The 16,245-nt window shown below is 42.1% G+C and overlaps 1 pseudogene; it reads right to left on the reverse strand.

Moving 5' to 3' along the window:
* Positions 1–7,249: 7,249 nt before the first annotated feature.
* LOC140732500 (cytochrome P450 2D20-like) overlaps positions 7,250–16,245 on the reverse strand; it is a 75,024-nt pseudogene continuing 66,028 nt past the window's right edge.

Raw genomic sequence — 16,245 nt, forward strand, 5'->3', positions numbered from 1 at the left:
ACAGAGGTGTATAAGATGATGAGAGGCGTTGATCATGTGGATAGTCAGAGGCTTTTTCCCAGGGCTGAAATGGCTGCCACAAGAGCACACAGGTTTAAGGTGCAAACACGAGCAAATCTGCAGATGCTGGAAATTCAAGCAACAGACACAAAATGCTGGTGGAACACAGCAGGCCAGGCAGCATCTATAGGAGAAGCACTGTCGACATTTCAGGCCGAGACCCTTCGTCAGGACTAACTGAAAGGAAAGGTAGTAAGATATTTGAAAGTGGGGGGGAAATGTGAAATGATAGGAGAAGATCGGAGGGAGTGGGGTGAAGCTGAGAGCCAGAAAGGTGATTGGCAAAAGGGATACAGAGCTGGAGAAGGGAAAGGATCATGGGACGGGAGGCCTCGGGAGAAAGAAAGTGGGAGGAGAGCACCAGAGGGAGATGGAGAACAGGCAGAGTGATGGGCAGAGAGAGAGAAAAAAAGAGGAGGGGGGAAAAGAACTAAATATATCAAGGATGGGGTAAGAAGGGGAGGAGGAGCATTAACGAAGTTACTGAAGTCAATGTTCGTGCCATCAGGTTGGAGGCTACCCAGATGGTATATAAGGAGTTGTTCCTCCAACCTGAGTTTGGATTCATCTTGACAGTAGAGGAGGCCATAGATAGACATATCAGAATGGGAATGGGATGTGGAATTAAAATGTGTGACCACTGTGAGATTCTGCTTTCTCTGGCAGACCGAGTGTAGGTGTTCAACGAAACGGTCTCCCAATCTGCGTCGGGTCTCACCAATATATAAAAGGCCACACCGGGAGCACCGGACGCAGTATACCACACCAGCCGACTCACAGGTGAAGTGTCGCCTCAACTGGAAGGACTGTCTGGAGCCCTGAATGATGGTGAGGGAGGAAGTGTAAGGGCAGGTGTAGCACTTGTTCCGCTTACAAGGATAAGTGCCAGAAGGGAGATCGGTGGGAAGGGATGGGGGGGGACAAATGGACAAGGGAGTCACGAAGGGAGTGATCCCTGCAGAAAGCAGAAAGAGGGGGGAGGGAAAGGTGCTTGGTACTGGGATCCCATTGGAGGTGGCGGAAGTTACAGAGAATTATATGTCGGACCCGGAGTCTGGTGGGGTGGTAGGTGAAGACAAGGGGAACCCTATCCCAAGTAGGGCAGCGGGCGGATGGGTTGAGGGCAGATGTGCGGGAAATGGGAAAGATATGTTTGAGAGCAGAGTAGATGGTGGAAGAAGGGAAGCCCCTTTGTTTAAAAAAGGAAGACATCTCCTTCGTCCTGGAATGAAAAGCCTCATCCTGAGAGCAGATGCGGTGGAGACAAAGGAATTACGAGAAGGGAATAGCGTCTTTGCAAGAGACAGGGTGGGTAGAGGAATAGTCCAGGTCGCTGTGAGAGTCAGGAGGCTTATAGTAGATATCAGTAGATAAGCCGTCTCTAGAGATGGAGACAGAAAGATCAAGAAAGGGGAGGGAGGTGTCGGAAATGGACCAGGTAAATTTGAGAGCAGGGTGAAAGTTGGAGGCAAAGTTAGTGAAGTCAACGAGCTCAGCATGCGTGCAGGAGGCAGTGCCAATGCAGTTGTCGATGTAGCAAAGGAAAAGAGGGAGACGGATACCTGTATAGGCTTGGAACATGGACTGTTCCACAAAGCCAACAAAAAGGCAAGCATAACTGGGACCCATACGGAAGCCCATGGCTACACCTTTGCTTTGGAGGAAGTGAGAGGAGCCAAAGGAGAAATTATTGAGAGTAAGAACTAATTCCGCTAGACGGAGGAGAGTGGTGGTAGAGGGGAATTGGTTAGGTCTGGAATACAAAAAGAAGCAGAGAGCTTTGAGATTCCTGGTGGGGGATGGAGGTATATAGGGTCTGGACATCCATGGTGAAAATAAGGCAGTGGGGGCCAGGGAACTTCAAATCATTGAAAAAATTCAAAGCGTGAGAAGCATCACGAACATAGGTGGGAAGGGATTGAACAAGGGGGGGGAATAAAATACTGTCAAGGAATGCAGAAATGAGTTTTCGAATTTTGAAGCTGAGACAATAGGTCTACCTGGACAGACAGGTTTGTGGATCTTTGGTAGGAGGTAGAAATGGGAAGTGCAGGGTGTGGGAACTATGAGGTTGGTGGCAGTGGATGGGAGATCCCAGAGCTGATAAGATTGGTGATGGAATAGGAGACAGTGGCCTGGTGCTCCTTAGTGGGGTCATGATCGAGGGGTAAATAAGAGGAGCTATCAGAGAGTTGTCACTGTGCCTCGGCCAGGTAGAGGTCAGTATGCCAGACTCCAACAGCTCCTCCCTTATCAGCGGGTTTATAGTGAGGTTGGGATTGGTGTGGAGGGAGTGGAGAGCAGAGCGTACGGAAGGAGTGAGGTTGGAATTGGAACACGGTGTGGTGAAGTCAAGACGGTTGATGTCCTGTTGGCAATTAGCAATAAAGTGATCCAGAGCAGGCAGAAGACCAGAGCAGGGTGTCCATGAACAGGAGGAGGGTTGAAGATGGGAGATGGGGTCATCGGTGGGTGTAGGAGAGTCCTTCTCAAAGAAGTAAGCCGGTGACGGAGCCGACAAAAGAAGAGTTCAGCGTCATGGCATACGCAGAACTTGCTGAGGTGTGGGTGAAAGGGGACAAAGATGAAGCCCTTACCAAGGACAGAGCGCTCTGACTCAGAGAGTTAGTCCTGATGAAGGGTCTCGGCCTGAAACATCGCCAGTGCTTCTCCCTATAGATGCTGCCTGGCCTGCTGTGTTCCACCAGCATTTTGTGTCTGTTGCTTGAATTTCCAGCATCTGCAGATTTGCTAGTGTTTGCACCTTAAACCTGTGCCCTCTTGTGGCAGCCATTTCAGCCCTGGGAAAAAGCCTCTGACTATCCACAGGATCAATGCCTCTCATCATCTTATACACCTCTGTAAGGTCACCTCTCATCCTCTGTCACTCCAAGGAGAAAAGGCCAAGTTCACACAACCTGTTTTCATAAGCATGCTCCCCAATCCAGGCAACATCCTTGTAAATCTGCTCTGCACTCTTTCTATGGTTTCCACATCCTTCCTGTATTGAGGTGACCAGAACTGAGCACAGTATTCCAAGTGGGGTCTGACCTGGGTCTTATATAGCTGCAACATACCTCTCGGCTCCTAAATTCAATTCCACGATTGATGAAGACCAATACACATATGCCTTCTTAACCACAGAGTCAACCTGCTTTTTGCGTCCTATGGACTCGGTCCCCAAGATCCGACTGATCCTCCGCACTACCAAGACTCTTACCATTAATACTATATTCTGTCATCGTATTTGACCTACCAAAATGAACCACTTCACACTTATCTGAGTTGAACTCCATCTGCCACTTCTCCACTCAGTTTTGCATCCTATTGATGTCCAGCTGTTACCTCTGACAGCCCTCCACACTATCCACAACACCTCCAACCTTTGTGTCATCAGCAAACTTACTAACCCATCCCTCATCGCTCCACTTCCTCATCCAGGTCATTTATAAAAATCAACAAGTGTAAGGGTCCCAGAACAGATCCCTGAGGCACTCCACTGGTGACCATCCTCCATGTAGAATATGACTCATCTACAGCCACTCTTTGCCTTCTGACTTCTGAGTAGAACGACAAGCATTCACAAGGTTCATCATTCCCAGTACCAAGCTCTCAAAATAACAGAGATTTGAGAGCGTGTGACAGGATTTTATTTACCACTGTGATAACAGTATTTCATGATCTGTGCAACTGATCACTTGGGTTTTTTTCAACAAGATGTTTTCTGTGAATTACACAGTGAATGGTAAATATGTTAGGTACAGTTCTTTTTCAATAAAATAAGAATTTTCTACTATTTGCCTTCCACGTGCTCAGATATTTCATCTGTTCACCTTTAAACTGAATTGTCACTGAGTGGATTCACTTTAATTATTTGGTCTGGTGACTTATGAAAACCATACTGCTGGCAAAATCAGTTCTCTAATTGTATGGGGCTTTCCAGATTTAGCAATGAGCAATGGAATGCTGTATGAAGCATGCAAACCATCACTGTTTTGTTGTGAAGTGAGAGAAACATGTTTATAGAGTGTTTTCTTTCTTTTCCAATATTTTTATTAAATTTCATATACATAAATACAGAATTCATAGGGGTACTTATTATAAATCAAAATAAGATAGCACAAAATGCACTATATATATCACACTGATACAATCACAGTATCCCATATTCATGATCAATTAAATTGAATTATGAAATACAATAATAATATGGTTAATAATAGTATAAAAAATCTACACCCACTACCAAGACAAAGCTGGTTGGTTTAAAAAAAAGAGGAAAAAAAAGAAAAATAAAGAGTACTTTACCATATAGTGTTTTATAATAATAGCCCAGATCTACATTTTAATAACAATAACAATTCAAAGATTTTTAAAATAGTGCAGAAAGGGTCCCCATAGCGTTTGAAAATCTTAGTTAGAATCAGAAATCAAACAATGAATCTTCTCTAAATTTAAACATGACATAACATCGCAAAACCATTGAGCATGTGTGGGGGGGAGGCAACCTCCTTCCATTTAAGCAAGATCACCCTCCTAGCCATAAGAAAAGTAAAAGCCAGTACCCGCAAATGAGAAGGCTCCTAAATTATCGCTCTTTCCTCAACAATACCAAATTAAGTAGTCAACGGATTGGACTTAAAATTAACCTTAAAAAGTACAGAAAAAGTTTGGAATACATCTTTCCAATATTTTTCAAGGCTCAAACATGACCAAAACATATGAATTAATGAAGCCTCTCCATTATTACATCTATCACAATAAGGAGATGTATCTGCAAAACAATGAGAGAGCTTGTACCACTTTAAATTGAAGGAGGGAATGACGAGCACATAATGATGAAGAATTAACCATTTTGAAAATAGCCCTCCAGGTCTCAGCAGATAATGGAGTCTGTAAATCCTTTTCACAAGTTTTTTTAAATTTTGTCTAAAGGAGCCATTCTTAATCCCAACAACAAACCATAAATATAAGATATTGAGCCATTATCAAAAGGTTCCAAGTTAAAAATTACATCTATTATGTTTTTATAGAGTGTTTTAAGTTTCTGGAAGTTTTTACAAAGTGCCTTAAAATGAGCCAAGTTCTTGTTTGCTTTATCAGTGTATTCTCTTCAAATGTTCACGTAACCTGGAAAAAAAACACTCACACAACAGATGGATTGGCTGCAATGTAACATGCTGCAATCAATAAAGGAGAAAATTATGATGTCATCGTAACTCAGGCAAAACTTGACTCTCTGTTTGAAGCATAAAGTGGGACAGCAATATCTCGGTTGGGCCATGGGCTGGAGAAATGCGGTCAAGGCCATTCGAAAGGGCAGATTCTGAACTTTACCTAATTGAATGGCATACCCTTAATCAAAGGAATTGTGCCACTGTGTGATTAAATATGGGAATCGTACTGGCTAACACCATACTGCAGTAGTGAGCAGCAATAATGCACAGGCCAGACCCGGAAATAACACAGTTTCTTCAGTCCAGATTTCTCATGATATGCCAGATACACAAGCGTCACATTGCTTTTCAATGACAATAACACGCTTTGTGCAAAGTGGAAGAAAACGGTGGGTTAGCATGAGATGAGTGATTACATGATCATTGTAATCAGCTCTGAGATACTTGGGATCAACTGCTTATAATAAGCATTTCATTGCTTAAATTAGCCTTTAATCTCCCAGCTGACCCCTTGCTACCGAGCACCCCTCACCATCTGCTTTATCTTTATTGCTCCCTTAGAAACTCCCACCACCCCTGGGGTGGCGATATCACCCATTCTAGGAATCACTGGTGTAGAGGGCTACGGGCCAAATGCTGGGAGGTGTGTCTAGCTGAGATGGACATCTTGGTTGGCAGGGACCAGTTGGGCTGAAGGGCCTGTTTCTATGCTGTATGACTCTGTCACAAGCCCCAAACCCGAATGTGGGGGGAGAGAGGAGGAGTGAAGAGTAAGCTGAGTTCAGATGGGAGTCAGATGTGTTTAGTCAGTGTGAGGTGGATGTGATGGACCTCTGATCCTATTGGGTAACAGAAGGAGATAATGTTTGTAATCACCAAAATACAGGAGAGAATGATTATGTTTATAGTTTGTAAAATGCAATATCGAATAGTTTCCCAATGATTTTAAGAACATGCAATATTGCCTGATTCAGATAAATGATACTAACGTTGATGCTAAACACAAGAGATTCCACTGATGATGGAAAACCAGAGCTGAACAAACAATTACCAGAAGATCTCAGTGATTCAGGCAGCATCTATGGAAAAAAATTAACAGTGGAAGTTTCCGGCTGAGACCCTTCTTCAGGACTGGAAAAGAAGGGTGAAGACACCGAATAAAATTGTAGGGAGTGGGAGGGGGAGAAGATAGATAGATAGATAGATAGATAGATAGATACTTTATTCATCCCCATGGGGAAATTCAACTTTTTTCCAATGTCCCATACACTTGTTGTAGCAAAACTAATTACATACAATACTTAACTCAGTAAAAAAAAATATGATATGCATCTAAATCACTATCTCAAAAAGCATTAATAATAGCTTTTAAAAAGTTCTTAAGTCCTGGTGGTAGAATTGTAAAGCCTAATGGCATTGGGGAGTATTGACCTCTTCATCCTGTCTGAGGAGCACTGCATCGATAGTAACCTGTCGCTGAAACTGCTTCTCTGTCTCTGGATGGTGCTATGTAGAGGATGTTCAGAGTTATCCATAATTGACCGTAGCCTACTCAGCGCCCTTCGCTCAGCTACTGATGTTAAACTCTCCAGTACTTTGCCCACGACAGAGCCTGCCTTCCTTACCAGCTTATTAAGACATGAGGCGTCCCTCTTCTTAATGCTTCCTCCCCAACATGCCACCACAAAGAAGAGGGCGCTCTCCACAACTGACCTATAGAACATCTTCAGCATCTCACTACAGACATTGAATGACACCAACCTTCTAAGGAAGTACAGTCGACTCTGTGCCTTCCTGCACAAGGCATCTGTGTTGGCAGTCCAGTCTAGCTTCTCGTCTAACTGTACTCCCAGATACTTGTACTAGCTAGAAGATGATAGGTAAAGCCAGGAGGGTGGGAGCAGTAAAGGCTGGAGAAGAAGAAATCTGATAGGAGAGGAGGGGACAGCAGGGGGAGGTGATAGGCAGGTGAGGAAAGAAGTAAGAGGCCAGAGTGGCAAATGGAAGAAGGGGGAAGGGAGAGGGAAGAAAAGTTACCAGAAAGAGAAATCGATGTTCATGCCATCAAGTTGGAGGCTACCTAAACAAAGTATGAGGAGCTTCTTGTCCACCATGAGAATGGCCTCGTCATCGGAATAGAGGAGGCCAGGGACCAACATGTCAGAACAGGAATGGGGATAGGAATTGAAATGTTTGGCCACTGAGAAATCCCACTTTAGGCAGATGGAGTGGAGGTGCTCGATGTAGCGGTCCCCCAATTTACGTCAGGTTTCTTCAACATAGAAGCTAGATCAAGAGACAAAGAGTGAGCAGGCGAAGGATGGAGCCTGCCCAGCAGAACCATATGGGTGTAACTGGGGATCAGTGCAGGGGTGAGGAGCTGGAAGACATGTTGCTCTTATCCTTGCAGAGATTGTCTGGCTGTAATCTTATTTCTAGTGGCAGGAGGGTTGGGTGTCAAATACTGACATGTTCCTTGCATTATTCTTCCGTATCTTTGTACTGTCTTGGGATATTTTGAAATTACATCTTCATATTTTTATCTTTAAATTAAACCATTTCAAACCACAGTATGCCATGGAATATGGACAAAACCCAGGCAGGGAAGCTCCTGGGAAAAGTCCCGCACACATCTTATCTGACTTTAACACAGAGCCGATAGGGGGCTGGACTGAGGGTAATTCTGAATTGAGCATCCTTGCAGTTTGGCTTTGGCTCATTCTCTGGGAGAAAGAACGTAAATCTTTGGAGCATGTACGTGAAGAAGATGAAGAGCTCTGTCTTTGCCAGCTGCTCCCCCAAACACACACGATGACCTGTAGGGGCAAGGGGCAGGAGAGGTCAGTGTCCCAGAACAGTGACAGGCGGGCTCTAGTTAAGCAATGAATTCCCATGTGCTTCTGCTACTGTTGTACCACTGTGGTGATTCAAAAAATCTAAAATAAAAACTTAAAATGCTGAAAACTCTCAGCAGGTCAGGCTGCCACAGTGAACTTTTCAGGTCTATGATGCTACATCAGAACCGGGAAAGAGGGTAAGCAGATTCTTACACAGATATTTTGCTTTGTCTTAAATTCAACATAAGGTAATATGCAGGAGCAGAATCCCCATGGACACCACCCAGAACTTAAAAACACCCTCTTGTCTAAATGGTTTTCATAACCAACCGCCACTACACATCTCCCACGCACACACATTACTTCCAGATTTTCTCAAATTGAAATGTCAACTGTACATTCCCCTCCATAGATGCTGCCTGAGCCGCTGAGTTCTTCCAGCTTTCTGGTAAATAAAATTGGTTTATTAATGCCACACATTTAGAGGCAGAGTGAAAATCTTTGTTGTGCATGCCATCCATACAGATCATTTAATCACATCAATGCATTGACATAGGACAAGGAGAAACAATAAGAGTGTTACAGTTAGTTACAGAGAAAGTGCAGTGCAGGTGGACAATAAGTTTTGAGGCCATAATGGCGTAGATTGTGAGGTTAAGAGTCCAATTATTATACAATTGTTTTATAACACTGGGAAAGAAGCTGTCCTTAAACCTGCTGCTACCTGCTTTCATGCTTTTGTACCCTCTGCCCGATGGGTGGAGAGGAGAAGCTGGAATGGCCAGAATGGGTGGGATCTTTGATTAACTACAGTTCTTTACCGAGACAGCAAGGAGTCCAGACAGCAACTGTGTGTTGCTCCAGATTCCAGCATCTGCATTCTCTTGTGTCTCCCCTATTTCCCTACTTGGGTCTTCCCAACTTATGTATACAACCCCCTCACCGGGGCTCATATACAAACCTGGCTCATTAGCTAACTCTGCTAACGGCCACGTGAATCAGTGGTGAGAAGGCCACCTTTCATAAACAATATACGTCAGGGGCTGATGTGCTTTGGGGTTCAAGCAAACAGGAAATCTGGGATGTTCTGACTGAGGAACATAGATTTTAGTGATTGTTGAATTAAAAACTGCTCATACACAATTATCCATCACCAAGGAATGACAGATCGTACACTGATGTAAAATTATAAAGAAAGTATATTTACCAATTTTCTACTTTATCAAACAGTTAAAAGGAAGAGGAAAGAAATATAAAAGGGCCCATTACAGTTATAATGTGCACATAAACGTTGGGGCTCATTTCTGAAGTAGTTGTGTGTATCACTACACTCACATGCTAAACCCAAGTTCTATGTGAAAGAGAGTAGCCACAGTTCAGCCTTCCCTCGAAGACCATATCGAATGAACTGACTCCCTCCTTGGAACAACTCATCTGCACGAACTCTTCTTACAATGGGACTCTCCTTCAAATAGCATTCTGCCACATCTTCTCTTCTGCCCCACTCTGCAGCTCCCATCAAAAAGACCCCAAACTAGACTAATGTCCTTTAGAAATTTGCTCCCATCCTACACTCTTGTATGTTTCACTGGGCAGAAAGTTACAGCATGTACCGAGACAACCCTGAATGGCTGACACAACATTCCTGAGTTGAACAACATGGCTCCTTATCTTTAGCTGAAGCCAAAGCACTGTTACCAGCAGTTCACACTGCCTTCACAGAAATCTGCTAAAATATAAATACTTCACAGAAAAGCAGTAAAAATTGTACCTATGGCATTACATGTAAATAAGTCCAAACTATGTATCTCCTTGTCGCAGGAGTTTGAGACCTCACAGAGGGCCCTGACAAGATGTGACAGGAAACAAACACATTCCCTATCTCAGCTCCTCCATTTGAAACTGGATGGGAACTGGACAACCATAGCTTTCTCTTTTGGCAAGTTGAACAATCCCTGAATCCCACATTACCTGCAGAGAATGGGATGAAGGCCTCTGGCTTCACAAACTTGCCCTCTGTGTTGAGGAAGTGTCCTGGATTGAACTGATATGGAGTCAACCACAAGTCTTCGTCAAACAAGGCTGAGGTAAGGTTTGGAATAATCTGCGTTCCCTAAAGAAGACACATCAGTCAGAACAATAAGGAGATGTCTTCTGAGTGTGAACTACTGCAGGGAATATAATCCACAGTCTAGATATACATCCCCCCCCACCCCGCATCGTGGTGTAATGGCATTGAAGCCACACCATGCAAGATTGGGGCTTATTGATCCACTGTAGATGTCTGGGTCCTGTGTGTTCTTGGCTTATTAGATCAGAAGAATGTGCAGATGCTCCCACCATGTAAGACCGACCGGTACTCCTGACAGATTGCAGAGACCTCTTCTCAGGGACTGCTTGCTGACTGATGTGCAGTCAATTTTCCGAGCTTCCCATGAGGTGTTTGGGGATTTTCGGGCTCGGCTGCAGGTTATAGAATGCGGGGCTGGGAGAGTAATCACACTTCAGAGAGCAGCCCTGCAGAGCCTGAGATGTGGAGACGGGCAGAGACAGCAGCTGGGAAGTCAGTGAATGAAAGGGAGAGGCACCAAGAGTAGGTGGATTTTGAATGGTACAGTTAGGGGAGACTCAGGAAGGGTGGTCAGTCCGAACGAGGGAGCAGAATACATGTATATGGATGGGGGGGGGGGGGGGGGGGGGGGGGTGTGTGTGTGTGTGTGTGTGTGTGTGTGTGTGTGTGTGTGTGTGTGTGTGTGTGTGTGTGTGTGTGTGTGTGTGTGTGTGTGTGTTGTGTTCACACCTGTGACTGTGCACAATAATGGCTTATCTCCAGTTACTTGGACCTCTTGCCATTGGCCCAGGACCTCTCACTCTGTTCAGCTGTCAGCAGTTGTAAAGTATTTTTTTTTCTCTCTTTACTCAGTACTTAGATGAACCACTATTACAGCCAGCAGGCTTTCCAGACAAGTCTCTATTAGCTTTGCACAATGCAATGGAGCGATATTTGCCCATTCTCCTTCGCAAAATTGCTCAACCGATGCCAGATTAGTTGGAGAGTGGCAGTGGACAGCAATCTTGAGGTCTTGCCAGAGATGTTTGTTTGGGTTAAGGTCAGATCTCTGACTGGCCCATTTAAAGACAATTTTCCTCATTTGAATCCACTCCGTGTTTGCTCTGGCAGTGCGCTTTGGGTCATTGTCCTGCTGAAAGAATAACTTCCCTCCCCTAGTTCAAACTTTCAAGCAGATTTTTATCCAGGATCTCTCTGTATTTAACATCATTCATCATCCCATCACTCTTGACCAGATTTCCAGTTCCTGCTGCTGAGAAGCATCCCCATAACATGATGCTACCTCCACCATACTTTCCAGTAAGGAGGATGTTAACTGGCTGATTCACAGTATTAGATATAGACTACACCCACTGCTAAAGAAGCATATCGGTGCCCACAAAGACTTTGCAAAGTGTCACTAGGAAGACAATGAAAAGATGTGGAAGATGGTGTTGTGGTTGTATGAGACTAAAATGGAAGTTTTTGGCCTCAACACTAAGCGGTACATGTGACTCTACTGTTAAAAAAAAGGGCATGTGATTATTCACAAATAAAAATTCTCAGTTAAATTGATCAAAATCCCTGGTTGTAATACTTACTTATGTTAACAAAAGGTTGGGGGCTGAATACTTTTCCAAGGGACTGTAAGTAAGGAGTGATAACAGAATACAGTAGTTGGGGATATTAAACTGTCCTTGTACTTAATGTACAGATTTGTCATACAGGAACAGCAGGTGGTTTGGAAGGCAAATAGGATGTTGGTTCTAATTACACAAGGAGGGATGGAGCATAATAGCTGCTACGATCATAGATGAGACTACACATGAGGTGCTGGTTGTAATTAATGATTCCTTTTACAGAAGGGATATACCGGTAGTTTATTGGAGGTAGTTCAGGGAAGGTTCATCACGTTACTTTCTAAGATAAAAAGCTTGTTATAAAGAATGATTGAGCACATTGGACCTCATCATTGAAGTTTAGAAGAACGAGAGATGATCACTTTGGAACACATTTCTCATGTGGTTTAGTGTTGTAGATGCCGAAAAGGATGATTCTCCCTTGAGGAAGAATCATTTTCTTAAAACAGAAATGATGAGAACTTCTTTATCTCACAGAGATGTCTCTATGCTAGAGTTGCTGAATGTATCCAAAACCAAGATGGAGCCATTTTTGGTCTGCAGGCAAGTCAGTGTTAGGGAAAACAGGCTAGAGAGTGCAACTGATGTCAAGATTAGAGCATCCCTGATCATGCTGAATGACAGAGATGACTCAGGAGGTCACAAGGCTTACTTCTAATCCTGTTTCTTATGTAGAGGAGATGGCCTCATACCCAAGTTTCATTGCAGATTGTACCTTAGGGATGGTGTAACCCATAACCGTGGTATCTCTGTATGTTTGATGAGGCAGTGAAATTGGAACAATATTCCCTAAGCGTTGTGTTTCATGGATAACAGCGTTTGTGAATGGCATTTCCTCCCGGTCTTCCAACCTTGGCCTTCGACCCTTCCTAATCACTCTGTCAATCTCCTTGTGAACCCGAGCTGCAGGAACAAAACAGGAACTAATTTCTCTTTCTTTCTCCATTGGTGCAGCCTAAACTGCTGAATATTTCTAGCATGTCGAGTGTCAATTTATAAGACATCTTTACAACCAGAAAAGTAAGTTTCTGAAATGTAGTCTCTATTAGACAGCTCTCACAAACAATACAGTGAATTGAGGGATAAATCCCAATCTTTGAAAGAAAAGAGAGAAAGGTTTCACTCTGATACCTCATCCAAATGACTGCACAACCAGAATTATGTCTACAATCTTTGGAGTGGGTCTTGGATCCAAAACAGAAGGGATATCAATATATTGCTGTGCTGTTTCCAATGTGTCAAATTGGGACTCTGAAGCTTGCAAACATTTCAGAAAGAAAGATCTGTGCAACCCCTATCTTAGAACTGACTGAATGAAAGCTACATGAAAGCACGTTTAAATATCATTGGCACAAATGTCCCATTACTAAGTGCACCTACAACATGTGTAGAATCCTCTGAGGTCAGTGCCCTTTCCCTGAGGAAGCAATGCTTAAAGAGTATTGTGCAGGCATTTATGGAATCATCCTCCAGTTCTGTAATAAACATAAAGCTTAGGTTGCATAATTTTTATAGATAATTCCTCCAACAACACAGTGTGAGTGAGTGCTTGAATATTCTATCACCAAGTACATCAACGTGCCAAGCTTCAGGAATTGTTTCCAGCAGTGGCCTGTGTTCTGCTGTCAATACCCTCACTCTAAGGAATGCCGACCCAGAAACTGGTCAGACCCCAAACCCCAGCAATATTTCAGGGATGTGGGCAGCCATCTCCTTTGTGTGCTTTGGGGAACACTGGTCCTTACATCCCCATTCACACTGTTACACAGCCAGTCCACCTTCAATGCAACAGGGATTTACTGAAAGATGTACAGTTCACATTTTTGGTTTTTCACGCATTCACTTTCAGTCGTGTAGTAGTACAGATGGTAGGGTTGCTGCCTGACAGTTCCTGAGACCTGGGTTTAATCCTGATCTCGGGTGCTCTCTTTGTGGAGTTTGCACATTCTTCTGTGCCTGTATGGATTTCCCCAGGTGCACTGGTTTCCTCCCACATCCCAAACACAGACAGGTTGGTGGGTAAATTGACACAGTAAATAAACTCCTGTGTGTGGATGAGTTTAGAATCCAAGGGGAAAGTTGATAGGAATGTGGGGAGAATGAAATGAGATTAGTGTAGCATTCTTGTAAATGGATGGTCGCTGGTTAGCATGGAGTCAGTGGGCCAAAGGGCCTTTCCCATGCTGTGTGACTTTGCAACTTTAATAGAAGACAGTTTGCTTGTGACAACCAGGCCGTGACTAGGATCGGAGTTTGACTCTGTGACCTATGACCTCATCTGATTGGAGTGTTGACTCAGGCACAGAAGCCCTGGTGTTACTTACACTGTATGTCTGGATGGAGCATCATGAAGAGAAAACCCCAGCGTAGAGTGGTCGAGGTGGTCTCTGTACCAGCAGCAAAAAGGTCAAAGACTGTACTGATCTGATTCGATCCCTGGAAACTTGTCCCCGGATTATCCTTTCGCTAAATGCAGAAATAAAATCACATTGAAATTGTCAGCATTTATATTCTTATCTGGACTTGTAGGAAATGTATGTAGTTGGGATCTTAAAAAATCTCTGATCTGTAAATATCGAAAAAAGTGAGCATTGAAAAAGTTAAACTTCATTGAAAGTTTCACAGAAGAGGAGAGATTCCCTCCACCAAACAAATCCTGAAATTGTTTAATACCCAATCTATTCCATTCTTTAAAAGATAGGTCAATTAAAGATGGTTTAATAAAATAATTAGAAAAGATGGGACTCGAGAGGGAGAATCTCAATAAACCAAAATGTTTCCTAAACTGTAACCAAATCCCAAAGTATGTTTCACCACCACATTGTCAGTTAGTTCATTTAAAGGTAAAGGAAGCGAGGATCCAAGTAAAGAAATAATGGAAAATTTCATATCAGAGTTGACTTCCAAAGAAACCCATATAAGGCAATTCTGATGGTTAATGTAATATATCCAGAATGTAATATTTTGTATATTAACTGCCCAGTAATGTAGTCTAAAATTGGGTAAGGCAAAGCCTCCATTCTGTTTGGATTTTTGACAGTGAGCTTTATTTATTCGAGGTTTTTTATTCTTCCATATATAGGAAGAAAGAATTGAATCCAAAGAGTCAAAAAAAAAAGATTTAGGAATAAAAACAGGCACAGCTTGAAAAAGATATATAAATTTAGGTAAGATATTCATTTTAATATAAGGAATTCGGCCGATCAGTGATAAAGAGAGAGGCGACCAATTAGAAAGTGTTTTTCAACATAATTCATTAAAGTTAAAAAATTTTCCTTAAATAAATCTTTATAATTCTTAGCAATTGTTACTTCTAAATACATAAATTGCTTTCTTAAAATTTTAAAAGGAAGGTTAATATCAGTTGGTATTAAATTGTTTAAAGGAAACAGTTCACTCTTATGTAAATTTAATTTATATCCTGAGAACTGACAAAAATTAGTCAGTAAACAGAACACAAATGATAAAGAGGTCATAACATTAAATATAAAAATCTGTAAATCATCAGCATAGAGTGACACATTACGGATAGTACCTCTCCTTAAAACACCAGTAATCTCTTTAGACTCTCGAAAAGCAATTGCTAAGGGTTCTAATGCCAAATCAAAAAGCAGAGGGCTCAAAGGACAACCTTGTCTAGTTCCACATTGGAGTTTAAAGGGTTTAGAATTCTGAAGATTAGTAAAAACCTGAGCAGAGGGAAATAAATAAAGTAATTTAATCCAATGAATTAAATTAGGTCCAAAATTAAATATTTCTAGGGATTTAAAAAGATAATTCCATTCAACTCTGTCAAAGGCCTTCTCCACATCCAAAGATATCACACATTCCGATATTTCCTTAGATAGAGCATACATAACATTTAACAAATGCCATATATTAAAATGGGAATATCAATTTTTAATAAATTCTGTCTGATCATCTGAAACTATCGAAGATATAATATTTGCAAGTCTGCAAGCCAACACTTCAGATAAAATTTTAGTATCAAAATTGAGTAAAGAGATAGGTCTATACGAAGAGCATTCTTTCTTTCTTTTTACAATATTTTTATTCAGAAAAAAACAAGATTTACAGAGTGCAACACATAGATACATCTCAACATAACCTGTGTACATTCATATATTGTAATAAAATTGATCAAAATGTTATAGCATAACACATAAAGGTATACCACTCTGTAATCAAAAATTTATAGAAAGGTCATACATCATAAAATAATTTTTTTATATAAAAAAAGTCAACCCCCTACCAACTACCAAAGAAAAAAGCTGATGGATGATAATGGATAATTAGAAAAAAAACATATTCGCTTAAGAAGAGGAGATAAAAATATACATAAAAGTCTGTGTACTGTTAAACTTTATAAATTGGAAAAGTAATTTAGGAAAGGTCCCCAGATATTATAAAAAGATTGTTTCAAATTTAAGACTGAGCAGCGGATCTTTTCTAAATTTAAATAAGACATAATATCACGTAGC

This window comes from Hemitrygon akajei, chromosome 8 (assembly GCF_048418815.1).
Source record: "Hemitrygon akajei chromosome 8, sHemAka1.3, whole genome shotgun sequence".
Taxonomy (NCBI): Eukaryota; Metazoa; Chordata; class Chondrichthyes; order Myliobatiformes; family Dasyatidae; genus Hemitrygon; species Hemitrygon akajei.